The 27,583-nt window shown below is 37.2% G+C and overlaps 1 protein-coding gene across 2 annotated transcripts in view; it reads right to left on the bottom strand.

Moving 5' to 3' along the window:
* Positions 1 to 27,583, bottom strand: part of LOC141400782 (G-protein coupled receptor dmsr-1-like) — a 208,894-nt gene that overhangs the window by 5,030 nt on the left and 176,281 nt on the right. The gene's annotated exons all lie outside the window — the stretch shown is intronic.

Genomic DNA, 27,583 nt, shown 5'->3' with positions numbered 1-27,583 from the left:
TCTCAGGAATTATGGACTTGCCCTTGAAAAAACTTGTACCTACGTTAAGGGAGCAGCGAATAGAAACTTTTGCGAAAAGAATCAAAGCGATTTTCCAAAATTTTGTGTTTGAGGTACCCGAAGGTGTGGACCAATAGAGTCCATATTGGTACCTCATCTATTTCACGATGTGCAATGTATGGACCAAATCATTTACTCCCCTCAAGAGTACCAGAAGGAGTGAACCTATATGGCTCATCTTTGAACTTAAACTAAGTTTGGACAAAATATTACGAAGGCTTAATTTTGGACCAAATAGGTTGATCAGTTCGAGAATTATAGTGCGCTCCAGCCACTACACATGGCCATAGGGATTCGCGAAAAATAAAATTTATTAAAAAATTGCATATTAGGGTGCAAAGCAGTAAAATGACTCTGATTTCCACGAAGTACATCCCCGGCCAGGCAACATCAAACATTTTTTCAACGGTGGCAAAATACCCCTCAGTAATGTTGGCGACATTTCCTGAGTATTTCAGCCTTGAAAAACTTCTCCATGAGTGGTGTCTTAAGACACGCCGTTCGGACTCGGCGATAAACAGTAGGTCCCATATCATTGAACTAAATATGAATCGGGGTGCACTCATTGATATGAGAGAAGTCTCCCTTGTCCCATATGGGATGTTGTGGAACAATGTTTTTGTTTAAAATTACAAGAAACCTCGCACAGATTATGAAAGTGGACCGAAAAAAATAAGACACGTGTATCGGCGTATTGAAAGTTTACGTCGGGAAGTAACCTAAATATTCGTGGCAAGTTCCGCCCATTTCTACAGGTTTTGAAATATTCGACATCAGATTCCTTGGAATCCTTGCATTTTAGCATTTGGCAGTATTACTGACAACAATGCGGAGTATTTTTTTTATGAAAAGTTAACCCTCATGCGAGTCACTAAAGGGGCATTTTTTGTCCCGTTTAAAAAAAAAAACGTTTAAAAACTCCTCTAAAATGTGATCGCATCAAATCAAAATAATGTACAAAATTATTTGTCATAAAATTTTACTATAGGTCCTCTAATACACCAATACTCTAAATCGTACCTAGAGATGGACAGTGGGTAAATACCCAATGGGTAAATACCCGGTAAATTGGGTAAATTGGGTAAATACCGGGTAAATACCCATTTGTGGGTATTTATTTGGGTATTTACTATATTGAATCGCTAATACAACATCTTAGACCCTATTTCTGGGTTTATGTTATGAAATCGATTCAAAATGGATAGTTTTACAATACTTTAAACAAGTGGGTAAATACTTGGGTAAATACCCGAGTATTTACCCAAGCGTTGGGTAAAAACTCATTAACTGCCGAACTACTTGACGTAGGCTGACAAAATTTGGCTCAAATCTTTCTTATGTCAATAGAACTTCTGGTACTGAACATGGGGTCTCTGGGTCCATGTTTTGATATAGCCCCCATATATCCGTACCTCCCGATTTAAGGTATTTTGTACCTATTAGCCTCATTGTACAATCATATTGGCTGAAATTTGGCAAAGTGAGTTCTCAATATGTAAAAAATATCCTTGCAAAAATTTGTCAACATAGGTCCACGTTTTCTAATAGCCCCTATAGGGGTACCCCGATTTCGAGTATTTACCCAAATGTTGGGTAAAAACTCTTTAACTGCCGAACCACTTGACGTAGCCTGCAAAATTTGGCTCAAATCTTTTTGTATGTCAAACGAACTTCTGGTACTGAACATGGGGTCTCTGGGTCCATGTTTTGATATAGCCCCCATATATCCGTACCTGACGATTTAAGGTATTTTGTACCTATTAGCCTCATTGTACAATCATATTGGCTGAAATTTGGCAAAGTGAGTTCTCAATATGTAGAAAATATCCTTGCAAAAATTTGTCAAGATAGGTCCACGTTTTCTAATAGTCCCCATATAAGGGCACCCCGATTTCGAGTATTTACCCAATGTTGGGTAAAAACTTTTTAACTGCCGAACCATTTGACGTAGGCTGACAAAATTTGGCTCAAATCTTTCTTATGTCAAAAGAACTTCTGGTACTGAACATGGGGTCTCTGGGTCCATGTTTTGATATAGCCCCCATATAACGGTACCTCCCGATTTAAGGTATTTTATGTCTATTTGCCTCATTGTACAATCATATTGGCTGAAATTTGACATAGTGAGTTCTCAATATGTAGAAAATATCCTTGCAAAAATTTGTCAACATAGGTCCACGTTTTCTAATAGCCCCCATAGGGGATACCCCGATTTCGAGTATTTACCCAAATGTTGGGTAAAAACTCTTTAACTGCCGAACCACTTGACGTAGCCTGCAAAATTTGACTCAAAACATTATTATATCAATTGTATTAAAGGTATTGAAAATGGAGTCCCTAGGTCCATGTTTTCGTATAGCCCCCATATAGCCGTACCTCCCGATTTAAGGTATTTTTCATCTATTAGCCACATTTTACAACCAAATTGACTGTAATTTGGTACGGTGAGTTCCCCATATGTATAAAACTTCCTTGCAATACAATTGTCGACGTAGGTTCACGTTTTCTTGTAGTCCCAATATGGGTTTCTGAAATCGGGAGGTACGGTTATATGGGGGCTATATGAATCCGTGGACCCAGAGACCCCATTTTCAATACCAGATGTTCTCTTGACATAAGTAACATTTCAGCCAAATTTCGTCAGCCTACGTCAAGTGGTTCGGCAGTTAAAGAGTTTTTACCCACCATTGGGTAAATACTCAAAATCGGGGTACCCTTATGTGGGGGCTATTAGAAAACGTGGACCTATGTTGACAAATTTTTGCAAGGATATTTTCTACATATTGAGAACTCACTGTGCCAAATTTCAGCCAATATGATTTTACAATGAGGCAAATAGACAAAAAATACCTTAAATCGGGAGGTACGAATATATGGGGGCTATATCAAAACATGGACCCAGAGACCCCATGTTCAGTACCAGAAGTTCTTTTGACATAAGAAAGATTTGAGCCAAATTTTGTCAGCCTACGTCAAATGGTTCGGCAGTTAATGAGTTTTTACCCAACATTAGGTAAATACTCGAAATCGGGGTACCCTTATATGGGGGCTATTAGAAAACGTGGACCTATGTTGACAAATTTTTGCAAGGATATTTTCTACATATTAAGAACTCACTTTGCCAAATTTCAGCCAATATGATTGTACAATTAGGCTAATAGGTACAAAATACCTTAAATCGGGAGGTACGGATATATGGGGGCTATATCAAAACATGGACCCAGAGACCCCATGTTCAGTACCAGAAGTTCTTTTGACATAAGAAAGATTTGAGCCAAATTTTGTCAGCCTACGTCAAATGGTTCGGCAGTTAAAGAGTATTTACCCAACACTTGGGTAAATACTCAAAATCGGGGTACCCTTATGTGGGGGCTATTAGAAAACGTGGACCTATGTTGACAAATTTTTGCAAGGATATTTTCTACATATTGAGAACTCACTTTGCCAAATTTCAGCCAATATGATTGTACAATGAGGCTAATAGGTACAAAATACCTTAAATCGGGAGGTACGGATATATGGGGGCTATATCAAAACATGGACCCAGAGACCCCATGTTCAGTACCAGAAGTTCTCTTGACATAAGAAAGATTTGAGCCAAATTTTGTCAGCCTACGTCAAATGGTTCGGCAGTTAATGAGTTTTTACCCAACATTAGGTAAATACTCGAAATCGGGGTACCCTTATATGGGGGCTATTAGCAAACGTGGACCTATGTTGACAAATTTTTGCAAGGATATTTTCTACATATTAAGAACTCACTTTGTCAAATTTCAGCCAATATGATTGTACAATTAGGCTAATAGGTACAAAATACCTTAAATCGGGAGGTACGGATATATGGGGGCTATATCAAAACATGGACCCAGAGACCCCATGTTCAGTACCAGAAGTTCTTTTGACATAAGAAAGATTTGAGCCAAATTTTGTCAGCCTACGTCAAGTAGTTCGGCAGTTACTGAGTATTTACCCAACACTTGGGTAAATACTCGGGTATTTACCCAAGTATTTACCCACTTGTTTAAAGTATTGTAAAACTATCCATTTTGAATCGATTTCATAACCAAAACCCAGAAACAGGGTCTAAGATTTTGTATTAGCGATTCAATATAGTAAATACCCAAATAAATACCCACAAATGGGTATTTACCCGGTATTTACCCACCGTGTGGGTATTTACCGGGTAAATACCCGGTAAAAACCATCTCTAATCGTACCTAAACAACAGGAATCTGCCAAAAGTAAAATCACGTTTTAGGTTCATGTTGTACTTTATCTGAGTTTATTAAGTTTTATTCCACAAAACTTCATTCCAGATAAAAGACGTCAAAGACAAAAATATTCTCCATCAAATTTCAGTATAATTAGCTGAATAAATGAAATATGTATTTACAATATATGTATATCAAGAAAATATATTCATCAAATTTGCCAATAAAGCACACGGTGTGCCTTAACAAATTTAAATGGAAGGTGCTTACACCTCGGAAGTTTTTGCTGATTCTGAAACTACAATGCTCGTAGATGAGAAATATCAAGAAACAAAAAAATCGGCTGAGGGATTTTAAAATAAATCGCGATTTAAGTTCACATTTTTAGGGGTTCTTAAGGTTTTCACGATTTTGCTTGGAAACCGCGAGTTCTATTCGAATGGGTCTAAAGAAAATGTTGTAACAGATTGGCCACAAGATTGGCCTTTATGATATTATGAAAAATCGCCGGAGGGATTTTTAAATAAATCGCGATTTATGATTTATTTAAAAATCCCTCCGGCGATTTTTTTGGTTGCTTGATATTTCTCATCTACGAGCATTGTAGTTTCAGAATCAGCAAAAACTTCCGAGGTGTAAGCACCTTCCCATTAAATTTGTTAAGGCACACCGTGAGCACCCACATATTTTTTGATAAATTGAGTTTGTTCTTTTTTCGAGTTGATGCATGAAAGTAATATGAAGTCCCAGAACAAACTAGATATCTAAGTAAAATACATCAAGTTTGCCAACAAAACACCCACATATTTTTTGAGTAAATTAGTTTTGTTCTTTTTCGAGTTGATGCATGAAAGTAACATGAAATTTAGTTTTACACGAAAGATGTTAAAAGAAGAAATATTCTACACAAAATTCTACTGTAAGTTCCAGAACAATCTAGATATATACGTAAAATATTTTGTTAAGAAAATGACGTTACAAAATTAGATATTATGGGTAGAAATTATTTGTTAAACTTTTAGACTCTTAATTAAAATTTATTCCATACTGAGTCAAAATCTCCTAAAATACTTCACTTTTTGGGGATTGTGTCAAAAGAAGAAATGTTCCAAATCAAATTTCATTATGGTGTTTCGGTACGATTTAGAGTTTTGGTGTATTAGGGGACCTATAGTAAAATTTTATGACAAATAATTTTGTAGAATATTTTAATCTGATACGATCACATTTTAAAGGAGTTTTTAAACGTTTTTAAAAGAAGGGACCAAAAAGACTCCTTTAGTGACTCGAATGAGGGTTAATTTTTTACATAAAAAGATACCCCGCATTGTTGTCAGTAATCTTGCCATAGACACTTTATACCTAAAATGCAAGGATTCCAAGGAATCTGATGTCGAATATATATCTTTACAATATACTTTCACAGAGAAGAATGGAACTATTTTGAATGACATATTGTCCCCTGTCATTGATCTAATAGTAAAATCCTTTTCTTTTTCTGAGAGAAAAAATGACAAAAAATTCTTTTTTGTGATTTTGAGACGTTTGAATGTGTTATTTATGCACCAAAATGTAATGTCCAAAATAATTGGTGTAGGGTATAGTCTTATACCCTCCACCATAATGTGGAGGGATTAACCGATTCGGTTCAAAATTTGGCTTCCGTAATATTTTGTCCAAACTTTGTTTAAGTTCGAAGATGGGCTATGTTCATCCACTCCTCACGAATCGCCTTGATTTTTGTTGCAACAACTTGTGTAGTGGATGGAGCCCAAGATAACTCTCGAACGGATCTGCCTATTCGGTCCAAAATTTGACCTTCGTACTCTTTTGTCCAAACATAGTTTAAATTCGAAGATAAGCTATATCGGTCCTCTCCTTCAGGTACCTCACCCACAAAAGTTCAAAAATATTGGGAAAAATTGTACACACGATAACTGTAGAAGGGAGTGACCGATGTAATCCAAACTTTGCACATCCTAATATAGCTACCAGATATAGATCAGCTTCGAATATGGACTATGTTTGTCTACTCCTACTGGTACCTCTCACACAAAATTTCGGATAAGTTCACTTTAAGACCTGCTCTCGAATCACTTTGATTTTTGTTGAAGCGATTTGCATTCACTACCTCCATTACGACGGTTAAAGTTTTTTCAGGGGCAAGTCCATATTTCTTAGGAGTACATCGGTCCACGTTTTGATATATCCCCATAGAACGATACCTCCCGACTTTCGGTATTTTGAAAGTTTTAGACTCATTAACGCACCGAAATGGCTGAAATTTGGTATTTAGTTGGGAGTATACAACTTTCTATATGAAATGTATCGGTATGGGCCCACGCCTTTATATAGCCCCCATAGAACGGTACCATCCGATTTTTGGTATTTGGAAGGTTGTGGCGTCAATACCGAAATGACTTAAATTTGTTATGTAGTCATCCATTGGGTTATAAAATATTCCACAAAGGAATTATCAGTATAGGTCCACGTCTTCCTATATTCCCCTCGGAAGTGTACCTCTTGAGTTTCGTTATTTTGAAATTTTTAGCCACCAGAAATTTTTATACCCTCAGCCTTTAGGCTATGAAGGGTATATATACACTTTGATATGATGAAAATGTGCCTCATCGAAATAATGGTTTTAGACCCCAAGTATGTTTGGACGAAATGTGTTTCAGACAATTTGGAGTCGATCTAGCCATGTCCGTCCGTCCGTCTGTCTGTCTGTCTGTCTGTCTGTCCTGCTGGCTGGAGCGCACGATAACTCTCGAACGGATGAACCGATTCGGTTCAAATTTTGGCTTTCGTAATATTTTGCCCAAACTTAGTTTAAGTTCGAAGGTGAGCTACATCGGTCCAATCCTTCCGGTACCTCCCCCACAAAAGTTCGAAAATGTTCGGAAAAATTGTGCGCACGATAACTCTTGAAGAGAGTAACCGATTTGGTTCATACATTGTATAGCGTAAACTTTCTACCAGAGTAATATGAGGTTCCAATATGGTCTTAATAGGTCCACTGCTTCGGGTACCTCCCACACAAAATTTGAGAAAAGTTCAGTTTAGGACCATCTCTCGAATCGCTTTGATTTTTGTTTTAGCAACTTGTATTCACTGCCCTCCATACGGCGTTACAAGTATCATCAGGGGCAAGTCCATACTTCCTGAGAAAATAGCAGAAAAGTTGCAAAAAACCCCTATGACACCGTGTGAGGTGGTTGGAGCGCAAGATAACTCTCGAACGGATCTGCCGAATCGGTCCGAAATATGGCCTTAGTAATATTTTGTCCAAACATAGTTTAAGTTTGAAGATAAGCCATATCGGTCCACTCCTTCAGGTACCTCCCCCACAAAAGTTAAAAAATGTTCGGAAAAATTGTTCGTACGGTAACTCTTGAAGGGAGTGGCCGAATTTGTCTATACTTTACACATCCTAATATATCTACCAGATATAGATCTGGTTCAAATATGGACTATATTTCTCTACTCCATCCGGTACCTCCCACACAAAATTTCGGATAAGTTCACTTTAAGAGCTGCTATCGAATCACTTTAATTTTTGTTGAAGCAACTTGCATTCGCTGCCTCAATTACGATGGTAAAAGTTTTTTAGGGGCAAGTCCATACTTCTTGAGCAAACAGCTCGAAGAGTGTAAAAACCCCCTATGGCACTATATATTGTGCCTGGAGATCCACTTACATAACGGTCAATGTCGATCTATTCCTTATAGTATCTCCTCCGCAAAACTTTTTATCTTTAATCCTAATCAAAATTTTTGTCGGTTCAAACGCCCAAAATATTTAAAACCCCCTAAATACATACGTATTTTGGGAAAAAAATTTTTCAATATACACAGGCTGAGGGTATATCTCTGTCGGCAAAGCCGACTGATACTTTTTTACTTGTTTCGGTATAGATCGACCTCCAGAATTTCGGTATTTTGAAGGTTTGCCACATTGTTTTTCCGAAATTTCTGAAATTTGCTATTAAGTCTTCATCATAAACGAAAGGAAACAAATTGTTCCTTTTTTACTTCAATACAACTCGTGGTGGAGGGTATAACAAGTTTGGCTCGGCCGAATTTACTTGTTGTACTTGTTTTTATTATTGCTTACTAATTAATTAGCGAATATACATTGTGTTTATCTATACATATGTACATATGTATGTATGTACCTCTTCTATGGACCAACAACATTAATACTTGGTTTATTGTTAATAAAAAATGCTTCGCTCCCACAAGATTAGGTTGGTAGACTGACACATAAATAAAGGTTGGTTTATATTTTATTAAACAAAGGCAGACGATGTAGACATAAAAAAATAAAGCTATTAACTTTTCTAAGAGCCATACATCAACAGAATTCTTTTCTTGTTTTTGTCGTTTAAGTTTTGTCTGAAAGTTGAAAAAAGTGATGATAATATTAAAATTAAAATATCTCATCCGTGTATTTGGATATTTGTTATTCATTGGCTATCCCAAGCTGGCGGGTGTAAATATGCGCTTAAATGGATTTACAGTTATTGTTGTTGAGGTTGTTTTTCTCATAATATGTTGTTTTGTTTTTCAATTTTATTATGGGAACTTTGAAAAACATAAACAACAGTTATGACAGTCAGAACGTGTTTTCAAAAGGGATTTTTAGCTTTTTTGTTTTTTATTTGTTTACTTTAATAAAATTTGAAGCTTTTGTTATCTAAAGCAGACCAAGATACCGCAATTTTTTTAAGGTATACCTTTTGATTCGCTAGATTTTAACATGAAGTAAAATGGAATAATTAGTTTCCTTTCGTGTATGAAGAAGACTTAATACTAAATTTCAGCAATTTCGGTAAAACAATGTGAGGCACCATTCCATGGGGGCTATTTCAAAACGTCGATCTATACCGACAAATTTCTGACGGCAAGTTTTTAGGCACAAAGAATACTAAATACTAAATTTCCTATATTTCGGTAAGAGAATGTGGCTAAAACTAAAAAAATATCGAAAATCAAGAAGTAAGCTTCTATGGGGATTTAGGAAGACGTGGACCTATACTGATAATACTCTTCTGGAATATTTTATAACTCTTGGAAGACGAAATAATGAATTTCAGCCATTTCGGTTGGATATTGACGTCACAATCGTCAGTATTACGAAAATCCGGAGGAACCGTTCGATGGGGGCTATATCGAAACGTGGACCTATACCGACGAATTTTAGTCAGAAATGGGGCAATATGAAAGCGTGGACCTGTACAGACATATTTCTGGCGAACAGTATTATATCACATTGAAGACTAAATACAAAATTTCAGCCATTTTGGTGGAATATTGAAGACACAACCTTCAAAATACGAAAAATCGGGAGGTACCTTTCCATGGAGGCTATATGAAGGCGTGGACCTATACCGACAAATTTAAAGGGGAAGTTTGAATACCCCCAACGAAGTCTAAATACCACATTTCAGCCAATTCGGTGGAATATTGAGGCCACAACGTTCAAAATACGCAAATCGGGAGGTACCGTTCTATGGGGGCTATATGAAGGTATGGACCGATACCGACAAGGTTCTGGGGGAAAGTTTTATACCACCAACGTAGACTAAGTACCACATTTCAGCCATTTTGGTAGGATAATGAAGCTAAAACCTTCAAAATACCGAAAATCGGGAGGTACCGTTATATGGGGGTTATATGAAGGTGTGGACTGATACCGACAAAATTCTGGGGGAAAGTTTTGTACCCCTAAAGAAGACTATGTACCAAATTTCAGCCATTTTGGTAGGATAATGAAGCTAAAACCTTAAAAATACCGAAAATCGGGAGGTACCGTTCTATGGGGGCTATATGAGGTATGGACCGATATCGAAAAAGTTCTGGGGGAAAGTTTTATACCACCAACGTAGACTAAGTACCAAATTTCAGCCATTTTGGTAGGATAATGAAGCTAAAACCTTCAAAATACCGAAAATCGGGAGGTACCGTTATATGGGGGTTATATGAAGGTGTGGACTGATACCGACAAAATTCTGGGGGAAGTTTTATACCCCTAAAGAAGATTACGTACCAAATTTCAGTCATTTTGGTAGGATAATGAAGCTAAAACCTTAAAAATACTGAAAATCGGGAGGTACCATTCTATGGGGGCTATATGAAGGTGTGGACCGATACCGACAAAATTCTGGGGGAAAGTTTTATACCCCTTAAGAAGACTACGTACCAAATTTCAGCCATTTTGGTAGGATAATGAAGCCAAAACCTTAAAAATACCGAAAATCGGGAGGTACCGTTCTATGGGGGCTATACCAAAACGTGGACCGATATATCCCATTTTCAATACCAACCATCCTGCAAGTAATAAAAATTTCTGTACCAAATTTTGACTCGCTATCTTTAAAATTGCGAGCTGTATCTTGATTTCAACAGACAGACGGACGGACATGGTCAAATCGACATAGAATTTTATGCTGATCAATAATATATATACTTTGTAGGGTCTCCGACGAATATTTCGATGTGTTACAGACGGAATGACGAATTTAAATATACCCTCCATATGGTGGAGGGTATAAAAACGAACAAATTTTGCAAAGAAATATTATTACATCTAAAAACAGGAGGGGAAATATTGATTCAACTTTGAACGGTGCTCTTGAAACAATTTTAAATGGATGGTGCTTACACCTTGGAAGTTTTTGCGGATTTTGAAACTACAATGTTCATAGATGAGAAAAATCAAAAAACAAAAAAAATCGCCGGAGCGCTTTTTAAATAAATCGAGATTTAACTTGACATTTTTAGGGGTTGTTTAGGTTTTCACGATTGTGCTTGGGAACGGCAAGTCCTATCAAAATGGGACTAAAGAAAATGTTGTACTATGACAATTCTCTACAAGATCCACTTTTATGGTTTTTTTTGTAATTTTTACCATTTTTGAGATATAGGGAAAGTTTTTGTGAATTTTTGAGATATAGGGAAAGTTTTTGTGAATTCTGAAACAGCAGTGTTCATAGATGAGAAAAATCAAAAAAAAACAAGAAAAAATCGCAGTAGGGAGTTTTAAATAAATCGCGGTCAAAATTCACATTTTTAGGTGTTTTTTAGGTTTTCACGATTTTGCTTGGAAACCGCAAGTCCAATCGAAATGGAACTAAAGAAAATGTTGTAGCTGTGTAAATTCTCTAGAGAATTTACCTTTATCATTTGTTCCCAGCCTGTACCATTTTTGATATAAAGAAGCTCTTGTAGAGAATTGTCATAGTACAACATTTTCTTTAGTCCCATTTTGATAGGACTTGCCGTTCCCAAGCACAATCGTGAAAACCTAAAGAACCCCTAAAAATGTCAACTTAAATCGCGATTTATTTAAAAAGCGCTCCGGCGATTTTTTTTTTGTTTTTTTGATTTTTCTCATCTATGAACATTGTAGTTTCAGAATCCGCAAAAACTTCCGAGGTGTAAGCACCTTCCATTTAAAATTGTTTCAAGAGCACCCTGTTTGGCGACAAATAGAAACTTAGTGTTTATTTTTTTTTTCAAAAATACAATAAGTTTTTGTTTATTTCTCGGAAACGACAGAACATACAGTTGCGTTCAAAATAATAGGAGTGCCCATACAAAAAAGGGTTAAACTTATCCATTTTGGTTTATTTTGTATTTGTTTCACATTGTTGACATCCCAACAGTTAATTCATTAGCAGAAATGTGGAAATTTGTTTTAAATTATTTACTGTTTACACCAACATTATGAATCGTCTTTAAAGTTTTTATTCAAACAAATAGGAGTGCGGAAGAAAAAGGACAATACAAATATTTTTAGTTGAGTTTAGGATCAAAATTTGTCAATATTTTAGTTAACAGTAGTGAATTCAATAGATTTTATGAGATTTAATGGCTGTGTGACAACAAAAGTCCTTTGGAGGTAGCCAAAAACAGGCGATTGTCCTTGCAGCAATTTTTTCCATAAATTGAACACTTATTGGGCAACTCTTTGTTTTATGCTATGGATGTTATCTCGAACAATATATAATGCTTGGTATCCCATACATTTGTGCATTTTGATCCTTGAGCCAAGTTTAAGCCAGTTTACATCAGCCCTTTATGGATCGGCCAAAAGAGCGTATCCATAAGGAATTTATTCCTTGACCAAATAATATTTGAAAGTCCTTAGGATGTTAACCTTGTGTATGCAATCAATGTCGCTTCTATTCAAAAAATGTTTAAAACGTCAACGGTTGAAATGTATTTTGCGCCATTTTGTGAAAGGCAGGCTGTGATTGCACTATGGTTGGTATACGCCGTAATATATTTTTCAATATAAACTTACGTTTTTCACTCAAAAATACTTAATTTAGGTTAGTTCAATTAGAAAACTGTGTATTACACGATGCAAAACCTAATAAACATAATCTTAGGCCAACTTCAAAATTTGTCTTTAAAGTTTGCTTCTTAACAAAGGGTTTTGAAAAACGGTCTCGTATGTGTCAATCATCCAATTTTTCAAATATGAACTACTTACTTACTTAGCTGGCCCATTACAGAACATTTGTTCTATAGGCCGAACTAAGAAAATATCTCCAATTCTCTCTATTTGTTGCTTCGCACTCTGGAATAAGGCGCCTTTTCATCTCTTCATCCACTTGTTTGCGCCATCTATTATTTGGCCTGCCAATTCTGCGTGCACCGTCAAGCGGTTCGTATTTATACGCCTTTTTAGCGGGTTCATCATCGCTCATTCTTATGATATGGCCTAGCCAACGCAATCGTTGCATCTCAATACGTTTAACTATATTGATGTCGTTTTATAGTAGAACAGCTCGTGGTTCATGCGACGTCGATATTCACCGTCAACGCAGATTGGTCCGTAGATCTTTCGAAGAATTTTTCTCTCAAACACACCAAGCACTGCCTTATCTGCTTGCGCAAGTACCCAGGCTTCGGAACCACACATCAGCACGGGTAGTATCAGTGTTTTGTAAAGCATTATTTTTGTTTGACGAGATGTGGCTTTGTTTTTAAACTGCTTACTTAAGCCAAAGTAGCATCTGTTGGCCAATACAATTCTTCTTTTTATTTCGCAACTGATGTCCTTAGTTGTGTTTACGGCGGTGCCGAGGTAGACGAAGTCTCAAAATTATAGTAACCAATGTCAACAGTTGGCCCGATCTCTATGGACACATTGCGCGTCGACACCATCAACTTAGTCTTCCCGCCATTTACCGCCAGACCCACTTTAGCAGATTCTCCTTCGACCTTCATAAAGGTATCTGTTACTTCTTTTACTGATCGTCCCCTGATGTCATTATCATCAGCATAAGCAAGTAACATGTGGCTATTGGTGTAGATTGTGCCACTTCTTTTGACGTTTGCCTCTCGAATAACCTTTTCCAACAGGATGTTGAAGAGATCACACGAGAGGCTGTCCCCTTGCCTGAAACCTCTTTTGGTACAAAATTCTTCGTAGAGGTTCTTTCCTATTTTAACCGAGGATCTCGTGTCAGTTAAAGTAATTTTACAAAGCTGAATGAGCTTTGCGGGGATACCAAATTCAGACATGGCCTGGAATACCTTTGAACGTAGTGGGCTGTCGAAGGCTGCTCTATAATCGACAAAGAGGTGGTAGGTGTCGATCTGCATCTCTTGGGTCTTCTCCAGGATTTGCCGCACGGTAAATATCTGGTCAATGGTGGACTTGCCAGGTCTAAAGCCGCATTGGTATGGCGCAATTTAATCGTTGACCATGGGCTTTAGTCGTTCGCACAATATCCCTGACACTATCTTGTAGGCGAAAGGGAGAAGACTTATGCTCCTATAGTTGGACGGGACACAGGATGCTCAGGTTCCAAACGTCGGGTACCTGTTCTTCCTGCCAGATGGTGCTAACTAGCTGATGAATACACCTTATCAGCGTGTCGCCTCCTGTTTTGAACAGCTCGGCTGGTAAGCCATCGGCTCCTGCTGCCTTATTATTCTTCAGCCGGTTTATTGTTGTCTTTACCTCATCTTGGCTGGGCGGTATACATTCAATACCATCTTCTGGGATTGGATCTGTGGTATCTTCGTCGTCTTCGCTGCTATTGGATACCAAGAGTTTGGAAAAATGCTCTTTCCATATCCTTAGCATACTATCTGTATCAGTTACCAGATTACCTTGCTGGTCTCTACAGGAGGAGGTGCCCGTACCAAAGCCATCAGTTTGATGTTTCACTCTTTGGTAGAATTTTCGGACTTCATTCTGGCTCCTGCACATCTCGTTTTTTTCACACTCCCGCTTTTCCATCTCTCTCTTTTTCCTGCGGAAAAGACGTTTCTCCTCTCTCCTTTTCTCCCGATATCTCTCGTGCGCTACGCGTTGCTACTGATTGTAAAGTAGCTCTATATGCCGCATTTTTCTCTTCGGTACCAGCACGACACTCCTGGTCATACCATGAATTCCTTTGTGGAGGTCTCTGGTATCCAAGTATGGATTTTGCGGCTGTTTGCGTGGAGTGGGCAATATTTTGCCATTGTGTTGTTATGCTAACGGGACAAGGAGTGCTCTCATTAAGCAATTGGGCTAGTTGAGTGGAATATGCTGTGGCTATCTGTTGTGATTGCAGCTTACCGATGTCAAACTTTCGTGTTGTGTCTGTTCGTACTTTGTTTGCTACGTTTAACCGGGTGCAACTAGGTAATGGTCCGAGTCTATGGTTGCTCCTCGGAACTAGCGCACATCCAACACGCTCGATGAATGTCTTCCATCTATCATAACGTGATCAATTTGATTTCTTGTTTTCTGATCTGGAGACAGCCAGGTGCCCTTATGGATGTCGAGATGTTTAAATCTGGTGCTGCTAACTACCATGTTTTTGCCGCTGCAAAGTCTATCAGCCTCATGCCATTATCAGATGTTTCATTGTAGAGACTGAATTTTCCGACTGTTGGGCCAAAGATATTTTCCTTTCCAATTTTGGCTTTAAAATCGCTTAGAATAATTTTAATGTCATGGGCGAAAAAGGTTATATGTATCTTCTAAGCGCTCATAAAATATATCTTTGGTCTGTTCGTCCTTGTCTTCAGTGGGAGCATGAAGGCAAATAAAGCTGATGTTGAAGAATTTTGCTTTTATTCGAATTGTAGCAAGTCTTTCATTCACGTGTGTGAAGCTGGAGACCAGGTGTTTTAACCTCCGACCAACTACAAATCCGCAACCAAACTCATGCTTTATGTCATGGCAGCTATAATACAGTGCGTCACATTTAGGTGTTGTTGTGACGCCTTTCCCGTTCCATCGTATTTCCTGTATGGCAATAATGTCGGCCTTGTATTTTTCAAGTACATCTGCCAATGCGTAAACTGCACCTTCTCTATAAAGTGTGCGAACATTCCAGGTGCAGATTCGCAGATCATGGTCTTTAATACGTTTGCGGGGGTCGTCAACTTTAGAGGGATTTGTGTTTCTTTTCTTTTGTTTTTTCATAGTAGGCTGCTTTTTCTAGGGGAGTGTTACTAACCCTGCGCCCAAACCCAAGTTTTTAACATTCTTATGGGTGAACGCGCGGCATGTGTTAGCTCACTACCTTTAACGGGTGTTAAATGCAGCTCCCCAGGTGACACCACGGGGAGGTCAGTGTCTACTTGAGATGAGAGAGGGACCAAGATAAATCCTGGACTTTGCCATGTTAAAGCCGGTCAGGACCGTTCCTTGGTATCTCTCATCCCCTACGTCACGTCAAATATGAACTAAATAATGAATTCTGCGTGCTGTTAAGATGCAGAGATCCTCAAAACATTACTTGATCGAGAAATTAATGCCTTATAGATACGCTTTTTTGGCTGATCCTTACGTAAAGAGGTAAACCGGATTTAACTTGGTTCATGGATCAAAATACACAAATTTCCGGGATACCGATCATTATATATTATTCGAGATAACAGCCAGAGCATCAAAAAACTCTAATCACTAAAGGTTTTTTCTACAAAAACCATTGAGTTACCCAATAAGTGCTCAATTTATGGGAAAAATCGCCGCAAGGAAAACAGCCGTCAAATCTATTGGATACACTACTACAAAAATATGGACAATTTTGATCTTACACTCAACTAAAAATATTTTTATTTTCCTTTTTCTTCCGCACTCCTATTTTTTGAACAAAAAATTTGAAGGCGATTTGTAATGTTGGTGTAAACAGTAAATAATTTAAAACAAATTGTCACATTTCTGCTAATGAATTGGCTGTTGGGATATCTACAATGTTAAATAAATACAAAATTGGCCAAAATGGAGAAGTTTAATCATGTTTATTCGACCATTCCCTTGGTGTGAATGAGCACTCCTATTATTTTGAATACAGCTGTACATATGTATAATAGTTAGACAATGGAGTGCGACACACTTACAATAAAATTACCCAAGAGCACGCGGAAACACTAATGAAAATGGATATAATAATGAAAAATGTAATTAAAGCTAATTAAAGCAATTAAAATTTACGAAACAGTCTTCCACCCCATAACAGGCCTCACCTCTGCAATATGCCCTCTATTGGTAACCGTATGTATGGGTTTTTATTTTCTGCTACCTGTTGTTATTGTTGGGCTTTGAAGGACAAAATAAACACATTAGAAGACTTTAAAAAACATTACTATGTGTTTCACTTTAAAACTTAAAAATGTGAAATTGTCCTTCTTTTTTCATGAAAGCAATCTGATGACTGTGAATCTTTTTGAAAAAATCCAACCATTTACAAAAGGAAATCGGAATAATGACCTTATGTACATTTTCCCACAGATAAAATCATGCGATGTGGGTTGTTCTTTGGTTTATCTCATGGTTCATTTATTAAGGTCACACATTTGCTGAAATCAGTTCATCGCATACTCTTGGCTTTAAAATGCTTTTGTTGTGAGAAATCCAGCATAAAATATAAAATAAAAAAAACCGTAGAATTTAAGTGAATAGGTTTAAACATAAGCTTTTTGGTAAAACGACGATTAGCTCTGTTCCAATACTATTTTAATAGAATACTTAGAAATATAGCGAATTGTCAGGAATGTATGTTTTTTTTTTGATTTTTTATACCCTCAGCATTTATGCTAACGAGGGTATTACATACGAGCAATATGTGCCTCATTGAAATAATGGTTTTAAACCCTAAGTATGTTTGGAGGAAATGTGTTTCTGACAATTTGGAGTTGATTTAGCCATGTCCGTTCGTCTGTCTGTCTGGCTTGAGCGCACGATAACTCTCGAACGGATCAACCGATTCGGTCCAAAATTTGGCTTTCGTAATATATTGTCCAAATTTAGTTCGAAGATGGGTTATATCGGTCCACTCCTTCCGGTACCTCCCCCACAAAAGTTCGGAAATGTTCGGAAAATTTTTGCGCACGATAACTCTTGAAGAACTGATTTGGTCCATACCTTGCACATCTTGAAATTTCTACCAGACTTAGATGAGTTCCAATATGGACTCAATCGGTCCACTCCTTCGGGTACCTCCCACACAAGATTTGGGAAAAGTTCAGTTTAGAACCTGCTCTCGAATCGCTTTGATTTTTCTTGTAGCAACTTGTATTCACTGCCCCCTATACGACGGTATAAGTTTTATCAGGCGCAAGTCCATACTTCCTGAGAATATAGCCTGAAAGTTACAAAAAACCCCTATGACACCGTGTGTAGTGGTTGGAGCGCAAGATAACTCTCGAACGAATCTGCCGTTTCGGTCCAAAATTTGGCGTTCTTAACATTTTGTGGAAACTTAGTTTAAGTTCGAAGATATGCCATATCGGTCCACTGCTTCAGGTACCTCCCCCCAAAAGTTCAAAAATGTTCGGAAAAATTGTGAGTATGATAACTTTTGATGGGAGTGACCGATTTGGTTCATACTTTACACATTCTAATATATCTACCAGATATAGATCTGGTTCGAATATCTATCTATATAAAAGAGCTTAGTGAGTGAGTGACTGAGTTACTGAGTGACTGAGTGAGTGACTGACATATCATCGCCCAGACGAAACCGCTGAAGCTAGAAAGCTGAAATTTTGACTGTGGGTTGCTGTCGGTGTGTAGGGGTGAGATAAGGCTGGGTTTTTGGAAATTCGACCTAGAAGGGTACGAAAAGTACTAAAAGGTACTAAATATGGTACCCTTTGTATTGGGCAAACGGGAAGAGCTGGAATTCTGAAATTTGGAATGAGGGTAACTGATGGAGAGTTAGAAAGATGCACCAAAGGGTTTTTGGAAATTCGACCTATAAGTGTACGAAAAGTTACTAAATTTGGTACCAATTGTATATTTTCAGCGGATATAGCTACAATCTTCATATTTGGTATGGGGGTCAAGGTTGGGAAGTGGTGTTGATATAAGGAAATGATTTTGGAAGTTCGTACTTATGTGTACGAGTAGTACTAAATGGTACAAAATTTGGTACAATTTGGATTTGGGTGAACGGATAGAGCTGAAAACCTGAAATTTGGAATTTAGATTACCGTTGAAGTATACGATGGAGATATGGGCATAGTTTTGGAAATGCATACTTACGTGTACGAAAAGTACTAAATGGTACCAAATTTTGGAGACCTGAAATTTGGAATTAAGATTACTGATGGAGTGAAGGATTGAGGTAGTTTTGGAAATTCTTACTTATGGGTACGAAAAGTAGTAAACGGTACTAAATTTGGTACAAATTGGATTTGGGTAAAAGGATAGAGCTGGAATACTGAAATTTGGAATTTAATTACTTTTGGAGTGTAGGATTGAGTTAGTCTTGGAAATTCGTACTTATGGGTACGGAAAGTACTAAATGGTACTAAATTTTATACAATTTAAATTTAGTTGAACGGATAGAGTTGGAATCTTGAAATTTCGAATTAAGGTTACTGATGGAGTGTAGGTTTGAGGTAGTTTTGGAAATTCAAACTTATGGGTACGGAAAGGACTAAATGTACCAAATTTGGTTCAATTTATATTTGGGTGAACGGATAGAGTTGGAATCCTGAATTTTGGAATTAAGATTACTGATGGGGTGTAGGATTGAGGTAGTTTTGGAAATTCATACTTATGGGTACGGAAAGTACTAAATGTACTAAATTTGGTACAATATATATTTGGGTGTACGGATAGAGTTGGAATCCTGAAATTTCGAATAAAGGTTACTGTTGGAGTGTAGGATTGAGGAAGTTTCGGAAATTCGTACTTACGGGTACGAAAGATACTAAATTTGGTACAATTTGGATTTGGTGGAACGAATAGAGCTGGGATCCTGAAATCTGGAATTAAGATTACTGTTGGACTGCAGGAAAGTACTAAATGGTACTAAATTTGACACAATTTAAATTTAGGTGGACTGATAGAGCTGTAATCCTAAAATTTGGAATTAAGATTTCTTATGGAGTGTAGGATTGAGGTAGTTTCGGAAATTCGTACTTATGGCTACGGAAAGTACTAAATGGTACTAAGTTTGGTACATTTTGGATTTGGGTGAACAGATAGAGATGTAATCCTGAAATTTCGGGTTAAGGTTACTGCTGGAGTGTAGGATTGAGGAAGTACTGCAAATTCGTACTTATGGGTATGATAAGTACTAAATTTGGTACAATTTGGATTTTAGGGAACGAATAGAGCTGGAATCCTGAAATTTGGAATTAAGATTACTATAGGACTGTTGGATTTACTTAGTCTTGGAAATTCGTACTTATGGGTAGGCAAAGTACTAAATGGTACTAAATTTGGTACAATTTATATTTGGGTGAACGGATACAGCTGGAATCCTGAAATTTGAGTTAAGGTTACTGTTGGAGTGTAGGATTGAGGAAGTTTTAGAAATTCGTACTTATGGGTACGATAAGTACTAAATTTGGTACAATTTGGATTTTGGGGAACGAATAGAGCTGGAATCGTGAAATTTCGAGTTAAGGTTACTGTTGGAGTGTGGGATTGAGGTAGATTTGGAAATTCGTACTTATGGGTACGAAAATTAATAAATGGTACTAAATTTGGTACAATTTAGATTTGGGTGGACGGATAGAGGTGGAATCCTGAAATTCGCAATTACTGTTGGAGATAGTTATTGAAATTCGTACTTTCATACAAAAAGTATTAGTGGTATTATGAATAGAGGTGGAATTCGGAAATTTGGTATTATAGCCGCTGTTGGTGTGTAGGGTTGAGATATGGATGTGGTTGTGGATATAAGTACAATAAGTGCACGAAAATTACTAAATGGCACAGAATTTGGTCCAAATTGTTATTGTGTAAAGGGGTAGAGCTGAAATTGTGAAATTCGGTATTAGTATAGCAGTTGAGGTTTAGAGTGGAGATAGAGAGAAAGTCTTGGAAATTCGTACTAATGTATACGAAAAATACTAAATCGCGATTGGGATATAGTTTGGATAAGAGGAAGTATTTTTTGAAACTTATACATACTATAAGTACTAAATTTGGTGTTGCATAATGGGATATAGGTGGAATTTCGATTTGTAGTAAGAGGGATTGTGTTGGTGTTTAGATACGGATTTTTTGAAATGCATACAAATTGTAAAATTAGGCTGAGGATTGGATGATTTATTGAGAAATAGGAAATGTACTAAATGCTATTAAATTTGACTTTGGGTGTAGCAATGAAGATGGAATTATATCATTAGTGCGTGAAAAGTAAAAATTGCAATAAATTTGGTATTGGGCTAAGGAATAGAAGTGAAATTCTGATATATTATTGATTTGTCAGGTTCATTGTTAGAGGTGGTCGTACAATAAGTGTACTAGAAGTATTAAATAATACTAAATATTGAAGCACTGGTATTGGGTGAATCGATAAATGAAATTTGTTATGAGGATAACTGTTGAGATTTTATCAGAGCATCAGCACGGCCTTGTTGATCAATGCGTAATGCAAAAACAACAACTTTCTCGTTGTTTTACCCCCGCTTATTGAAGCAACACTCCTATGTTCGTATTCTTTGCAAAGCAAAGACGACATAAAAACAGTGGTGGATATGAAATTCTTTAGTTCGACTCAAATTGTAGGGTAATCAGTTTTAGGGCCATATAGCAAATTTCTCATTTTGTTTAATTTGCTGGATGGGCTTATTGACCTGTTTATCGATACAGAGTCGGCGGAAAAGGGAACTGATGAAGTTGTTTGGTGACAACTGAAACTATAGTATTCCCTACCCTCCGCCCGCAACTAATCAATTTCATATCCACTGTAAAACATTTTGTTGTTATTCAAATACTTGAATACAACAAAATATGGACAAAAGCTGAAATAAACACAAAGATATTTTATCAGAATGTTTATTTAAATCCGCCTTTAAATGTATGAAAGGTTTCTACATGTAATACCATTGACAGTGGGTGAACAAGGTGAGCTAAAACTGTCACATTTGAGCTAAGGTCCTGGATTTTAAAAATTGTACTGAATAATGTACTATTGTTTCTAGGTTAACACGAATTCGGTTTCTAAATAATGTACTGAAATCAAAAAGTCAAACGTACCTTTTCAACAAAATTGTTTTTATCTTTGTTGTCCATTCTAAACGTTATTGTAAGTTCATTTGAAGAGGCTGCTAATGTTTTACACGAAGGTTTTTACATCCTGAGAAAAAAGGTCCAAAATGTCTTAAAAAATAACTGTTATATAGGGTAACATCTTCCGAATAATGGTTTTCTACATTTTGATATCACAAATTCCAAAATTCGGTGTGAAAATGTGGATAAAATTTTCAAAATACCCATACCGTTCTAATAAAACATGGACATGTAGGCCGCTGTTGACGTGTAGAGGTTTTTTTTTAAGATTCGAACAAAACGTGTACGAACAGTACTTGAAAGAAATAAAATATCAATTCAAATAGGTATTAGTACATAAACATTTTCAGTGTTCACCATATTAAATATTGTTTATTTTAATATTATTCCTTTTCCGTATACGAAGTAGCGGGCATTTTGCTAGTAGACTATATTTGTCCACTGCTTTGGGTATCTCCCATAAAAATTTTTGGATAAATTCACTTAAAGACCTTGTCTCGAATCACTTTGATTTTTGTTGATGCAACTTGCAGTCGCTGCCTCAATTACGACAGTAAAAGTTTTTTCAGGGGCAAGTCCATACTTCGTGAGAAAACAGCCCGAAAGTTGTAAGAAACCCCTATGGCACCATATGTAGTGGCTGGAGAGCTCGAACCGAATACTGCTTTCGCCCACACTTTGGATATTGTAATATTTCTTCGAATATAAGATGAAATTCGAAGGTAGAGCTTATAGGCCCTCCCTTTCCGGCACCTCCCCCACAAATGTTCGAAAATATTCGCTGAAATGTATTTCTCATAGACGTAGCAACCGATTTTGTCCCAACTTTGGATCTTTAAATATTTTCTAAACTTAGTTTATGTGGTTAAAGGTCTGTTCGAGGATCCTTTGGACATTTTTACCGAAGGTTTTCCTAGTGGACATGTTTATAGCGATATTAAATTTTTCGTAGGCTAGTGTGCAAAAAAGAGCCCTATCTATCGATATCTCCGCAAATTTGTGAGGTTTAATCCTATCTATACATTTGTCGGTTCATTCGCGCAGAATTTTGAAAACCCCCTAAATCCATAAGTTTTTTTTGGGAAAAAGTATTTCAATCCACACAGGCTGAGGTTATATCTCTGTCGGTAAAGCCGACTAACACTTTTTTACTTGTTCCTATATAAATTTCAACCAGTAAGAACGGATTTAATTTCGACCGAGCCGAACTTTTTATACCCTCCACCACAAGCTGTATTGAATTAAAATGGAACAATAAGTTTCCTTGTGTGTTCAAATTACTTTGAACAGATTTGCATACTTTCTATTTTAGAATATTTTTTATTTGTATTTTATAATATGTTATCTATTATTGATATTAGTTTATTGTAATATCACTCGCATTGCTATAGATGTGTCTAAGAATGTATGAGTGTTTTAAGTGGCTCGTAGAGGATCCATCTGTTTTATGTTTAAATAAAAATTGTATTTGGCATCCCTTTGCGAGCGGCCAGCATGTTCAAAATATTTTGAACAGAATTTTGTTGTTGCCATCCCTTTTGCGAGTGGGCAGCATGTTCAAAATATTTTGAACAGAATTTTATATTTTGTATTGATTGGGTCATTGAAGATTAGAAGATCCCACATGCAGTGGTAGCTGCAATGATAATTGTTTGGGTGTGCACTAAGTCGAAGTTGTTGCACTTAAGATTTTATGACCTGCTTCAATGATCACATGTTTGAAGTATTTTTAGAAATAGTTGATAAGAATTGTATAGAAATAATACCAAGTTACAGTTAAGGAAATATTTAAATAAATTTGATAGTGACTTACAACCACTCATTGTGTTAAGACGTGCTGCGTCCTTAATTTTTTACAGACGAGCTGCGGCTGTCTGTTGGATGCTGCGGCATCAAATTTATATTTATACATTGTGTTTATAAAAGTACTAAGCTCTTTCGCCAAGCTAACTGAAGAATATCGTTTTCTTTATACCCTTACCATTTATACTTTCTTACGGGCAAAATATGCCGCATAGAAATAATGGTTTTAGACCCTAAGTGTGTTTGGACGAAATTAGTTTCAGACAAATTGGAGTCGATTTGGCCAAGCCCGCTGGTCTGTCTGGCTGAAACGCACGATAACTCTCGATCTTGTTAACCGATTTGGTCCAAAATTTGGCTTTCGTAAATATTTGTCCAAACTTAGTTTAAGTTGGTGGGGTGGGCAATATCGGCCCACTTCCTCGGCTACTTCACCAACAAAAGCTCAAAATTTTTCGCAAAATTTATGCGCACGATAAATCTCGACTAACCGATTTAGTCCATACTTTGCATATTGTAATATTGTTCCCAGACATAGATCAAATTCGAGTATGGACTATACCGGTCGACTCCTTCGGGTACATCCCCCACAAATTTTCGTAAAAGTGCAGCTTAAGACCTCCTCTCGAATCATTTTGATGTAGCAACTTGTATTCGCAGCCCTCACGTCAACGGTACAAGTTTTTTTATACCCTCAGCATTTATGCTAACGAGGGTATATACACTTTCATATGAGCAAAATGTGCCTCATCGAAATAATTGCTCGATTGAGCAATGTCCGTCCGTCCGTCTGTCTGGATGGCTGGTGCGCACGATAACTCTCGAACGGATGAACCGATTCGGTTCAAATTTTGGCTTTCGTAATATTTTGCCTAAACTTAGTTTAAGTTCGAAAATGGGCTATATCGGTCCACTCTTTCCGGTACCTCCCCCACAAAAGTTCGAAAATGTTCGGAAAATTTGTGCGCACGATAACTCTTGAAGGGAGTAACCGATTTAGTCCATACTTTGCCCATCGTAAAATGTGTACCAGACTTAGATAATGTTTCAATATAGACTCAATCGGCGCACTCCTTCGGCTACCTCCCACACAAAATTCCGGAAAAGTTCAGTTTAGGGCCATCTCTCGAATCGCTCTGATTTTTGTTTTAGCAACTTGTATTCACTGCCCTCCATACGACGGTACAAGTTTCCTTAGGGGCAAGTCCAAACCCCTATAACACCGTGTGAGGTGGTTGGACTCAAGAGAACACTAGAACGGATCTGCCGATTCGGTCCAAAATTTGGCCTTAGTAATATTTTGTCCAAACGTAGTTCACGTTTGAAGATAAGCCATATCGGTCCACTCTTTCAGGTACCTCCCCCACAAAAGTTCAAAAATATTCGGAAAATTTGTTCGTAAGTGGTCCATACTTTACACATCCTAATATATCTACTAGATATAGATCAGGTTCAAATATATATCCACTCCATCCGGTACCTCCCACACAAAATTTCGGATAAGTTCACTTTAAGACCTGATATCCTATCACTTTGATTTTTGTTGAAACAACTTGCATTGTCTGCCTCAATTACGATGGTAAACGGTTTTTCAGGGGCAAGTCCATACTTCTTGAGCAAACATCCCGAAGGGTTTAAAAACCCCCTATGGCACCATATGTAGTGGCTGGAGATCCACTTAATGGTCAATGTAAAACCATTCCTTTTGGTATCTCCTCCGCAAAACTTTTCATCTCTAATCCTAATGAACATTTTTGTCGGTTCAAATTCCCAAGATTTTTAAAAACCCCTAAATACATACGTTTTTGGGAAAAAATTGTTTCAATATAGAGGCTGAGGGTATATCTCTGTCGGCAAAGCCGACTGATACTTTTTTACTTGTTCAGGGGCAATTTAATATTTCCTGAGAAAATTGCCCAAAAGTTATAAAAAAGCGCTATAGCACCATGTGTAGTGGCTGGAGCGCACGATAAATCTCGAACGGATAAACCGATTCGGTCCAAAATTTGGCAGTCGTAATATTTTGATCATACTTAAATCAAGTTTAAAAATGGGCTATATCCGTACACTCCTTTTGCGTAAGTCGGTGCCTAAAAATACTTCACATTGAGCGGTATGTCAGTACTTTCCAATCTGAAAATCCTCAATACCTCAATATGAAAACGTGGAGCTTCGTGGTGTGGCTCACGGTGCGCCTTAACTTACTGTAAATAAAAGGTGCTTAGACCTGGGAAGTTTTTGCGGATTCTGAAACTGCAATGTTTATAGATGAGAAAAATCAAAAAAAAAAAGATCACCGGAATGGATATTCAAATAAATGGCGGTCAAAGTTCGCATTTTAAGGATTTTTTTTAAGTTTTCACGATTTTGTTTGGAAACCGCAAGTCCTATCGAAATGACACCAAAAAAATTTTTGTATCATTGAAACTTTCCCCCAAGATTGTCCATTACGGCTTTTTTCAAGGTTTTCCCATTTTTGAGATATAGAAGTTTAAATTGGGATAATGCACTGACTGTATCGCCTTCTTATAATATCATGTAATGTAGGGTGCACCTTAACTAACTTTCAATGAAAACCGCTTAAACCTGGGAAGTTTTTGCGTATTCTGAGACAGCAATTTTCATAGATGAGAAAAATCCAAAAAGAAGAAAAAATCGTTGAAGGAATTTTTAAATAAATCGCAGTCAAAGTTCTAATTTTAAGGTTTATTTTATGTTTTCAGGATTTTGCTTGGAAACGGCAAGTTCTATCGAAATCGGATTAAAGAAAATATTTTAGAAGATTTTCACTGCTACAACATTTTCTTTAGTCCCATTTCGATACGACTTCCTGCTTCCAAGAAAAATCAATAAAACCTAAAAATGTGATTTATTTAAAAATCCCGGAAATCTCCCAGAAATGTTTCGATACAGGTCCACGCCTTAGTATAGCCCCCATAGAATGGTTCATCCATATTTCCGGTATTTTGAAGGTCATGGGCTCCATAATTCACCGAAATGGCTGAAATTTGGTATTTAGTCTTCGTTGGGGATACTTGTCGGTATAGGTCCACGACTAAGTATAGCCGCAGAGAATGGTACCTCCCTACTTCCAGTATTTTGAAGGTTATGGCCTCAATAATCCACCGAAATGGCTAAAATTTCGTTGGGGGTATTAAACGTTCCATATGACATTTTTCGGTTTAGGTTCACGATTTTCGGTATTTTGAAGGTTTAGGCTCATTATTACACCGAAACGTTCTTCCAGAAATTTTTCGGTACAGGTCCACGCCTTAGTATAGCCCGCATAAACGATACCTCCCTATTTCCGGTATTTTGGAGGATGTGGTCTGAATATTACACCGAAATGGCTGAAATTTGGCATTTGGTCTTCATTTGGCGTATTAAACGTTCAATATGAAATTTGTCGGTATAGATCCACGCCTTAGTATAGCCCCAACAGAACGGTATCTCCCTATTTCCTGTATTTTTTAAGTTGTACCCTCAATATTCCACCGAAATTGCTGAAATTTTGTATTTGGTCTTCATTTGGGTATAAACGTTCCGTACGAAATTTGTCGGTATAGGTTCAGGCTTTCATATAGCCCCCTTAGAACAGTACCTCCGATTTTCTGTATTTTGAAAGTTGCGGCCGCAGCAATCCACCGAAATGGCGCGGAAATTTGGTATTTAGTCTTTGTTGGAGGTAAAGCCGTTCTAAATTAATTTCGTCGGTATAGGTCCAGGTTTCGATATAGCCCCCATAGAACGGTACCTCCCAATTTTCGTAATTCTGAAGTTAGTGACGTCAATATCCCTTCGAAAAATTGAAATTTCTAATTTAGTCTTTAATGGGGTTATTAAATATTCCAGAAGAGAATTATCAGTATAGGTCCGCAGGTTCCTATATCTCCCATAGAAGCGTACTTCTTGATTTACGGTATTTTTTCGGTTTTAACCATGAAATATCGGAATTTTGGTATTTAGTCTTCTTTGAGTCTAAAAAGTGTTCGACAGAAACTTGTAGGTATATA

This window comes from Musca autumnalis, unplaced genomic scaffold, assembly GCF_047663935.1.
Source record: "Musca autumnalis isolate F117 unplaced genomic scaffold, ASM4766393v1 scaffold_4, whole genome shotgun sequence".
Lineage (NCBI taxonomy): Eukaryota > Metazoa > Arthropoda > Insecta > Diptera > Muscidae > Musca > Musca autumnalis.
Note: the sequence above shows the minus strand (reverse complement) of the source record. Positions and strands in the feature narration are given on the sequence as shown.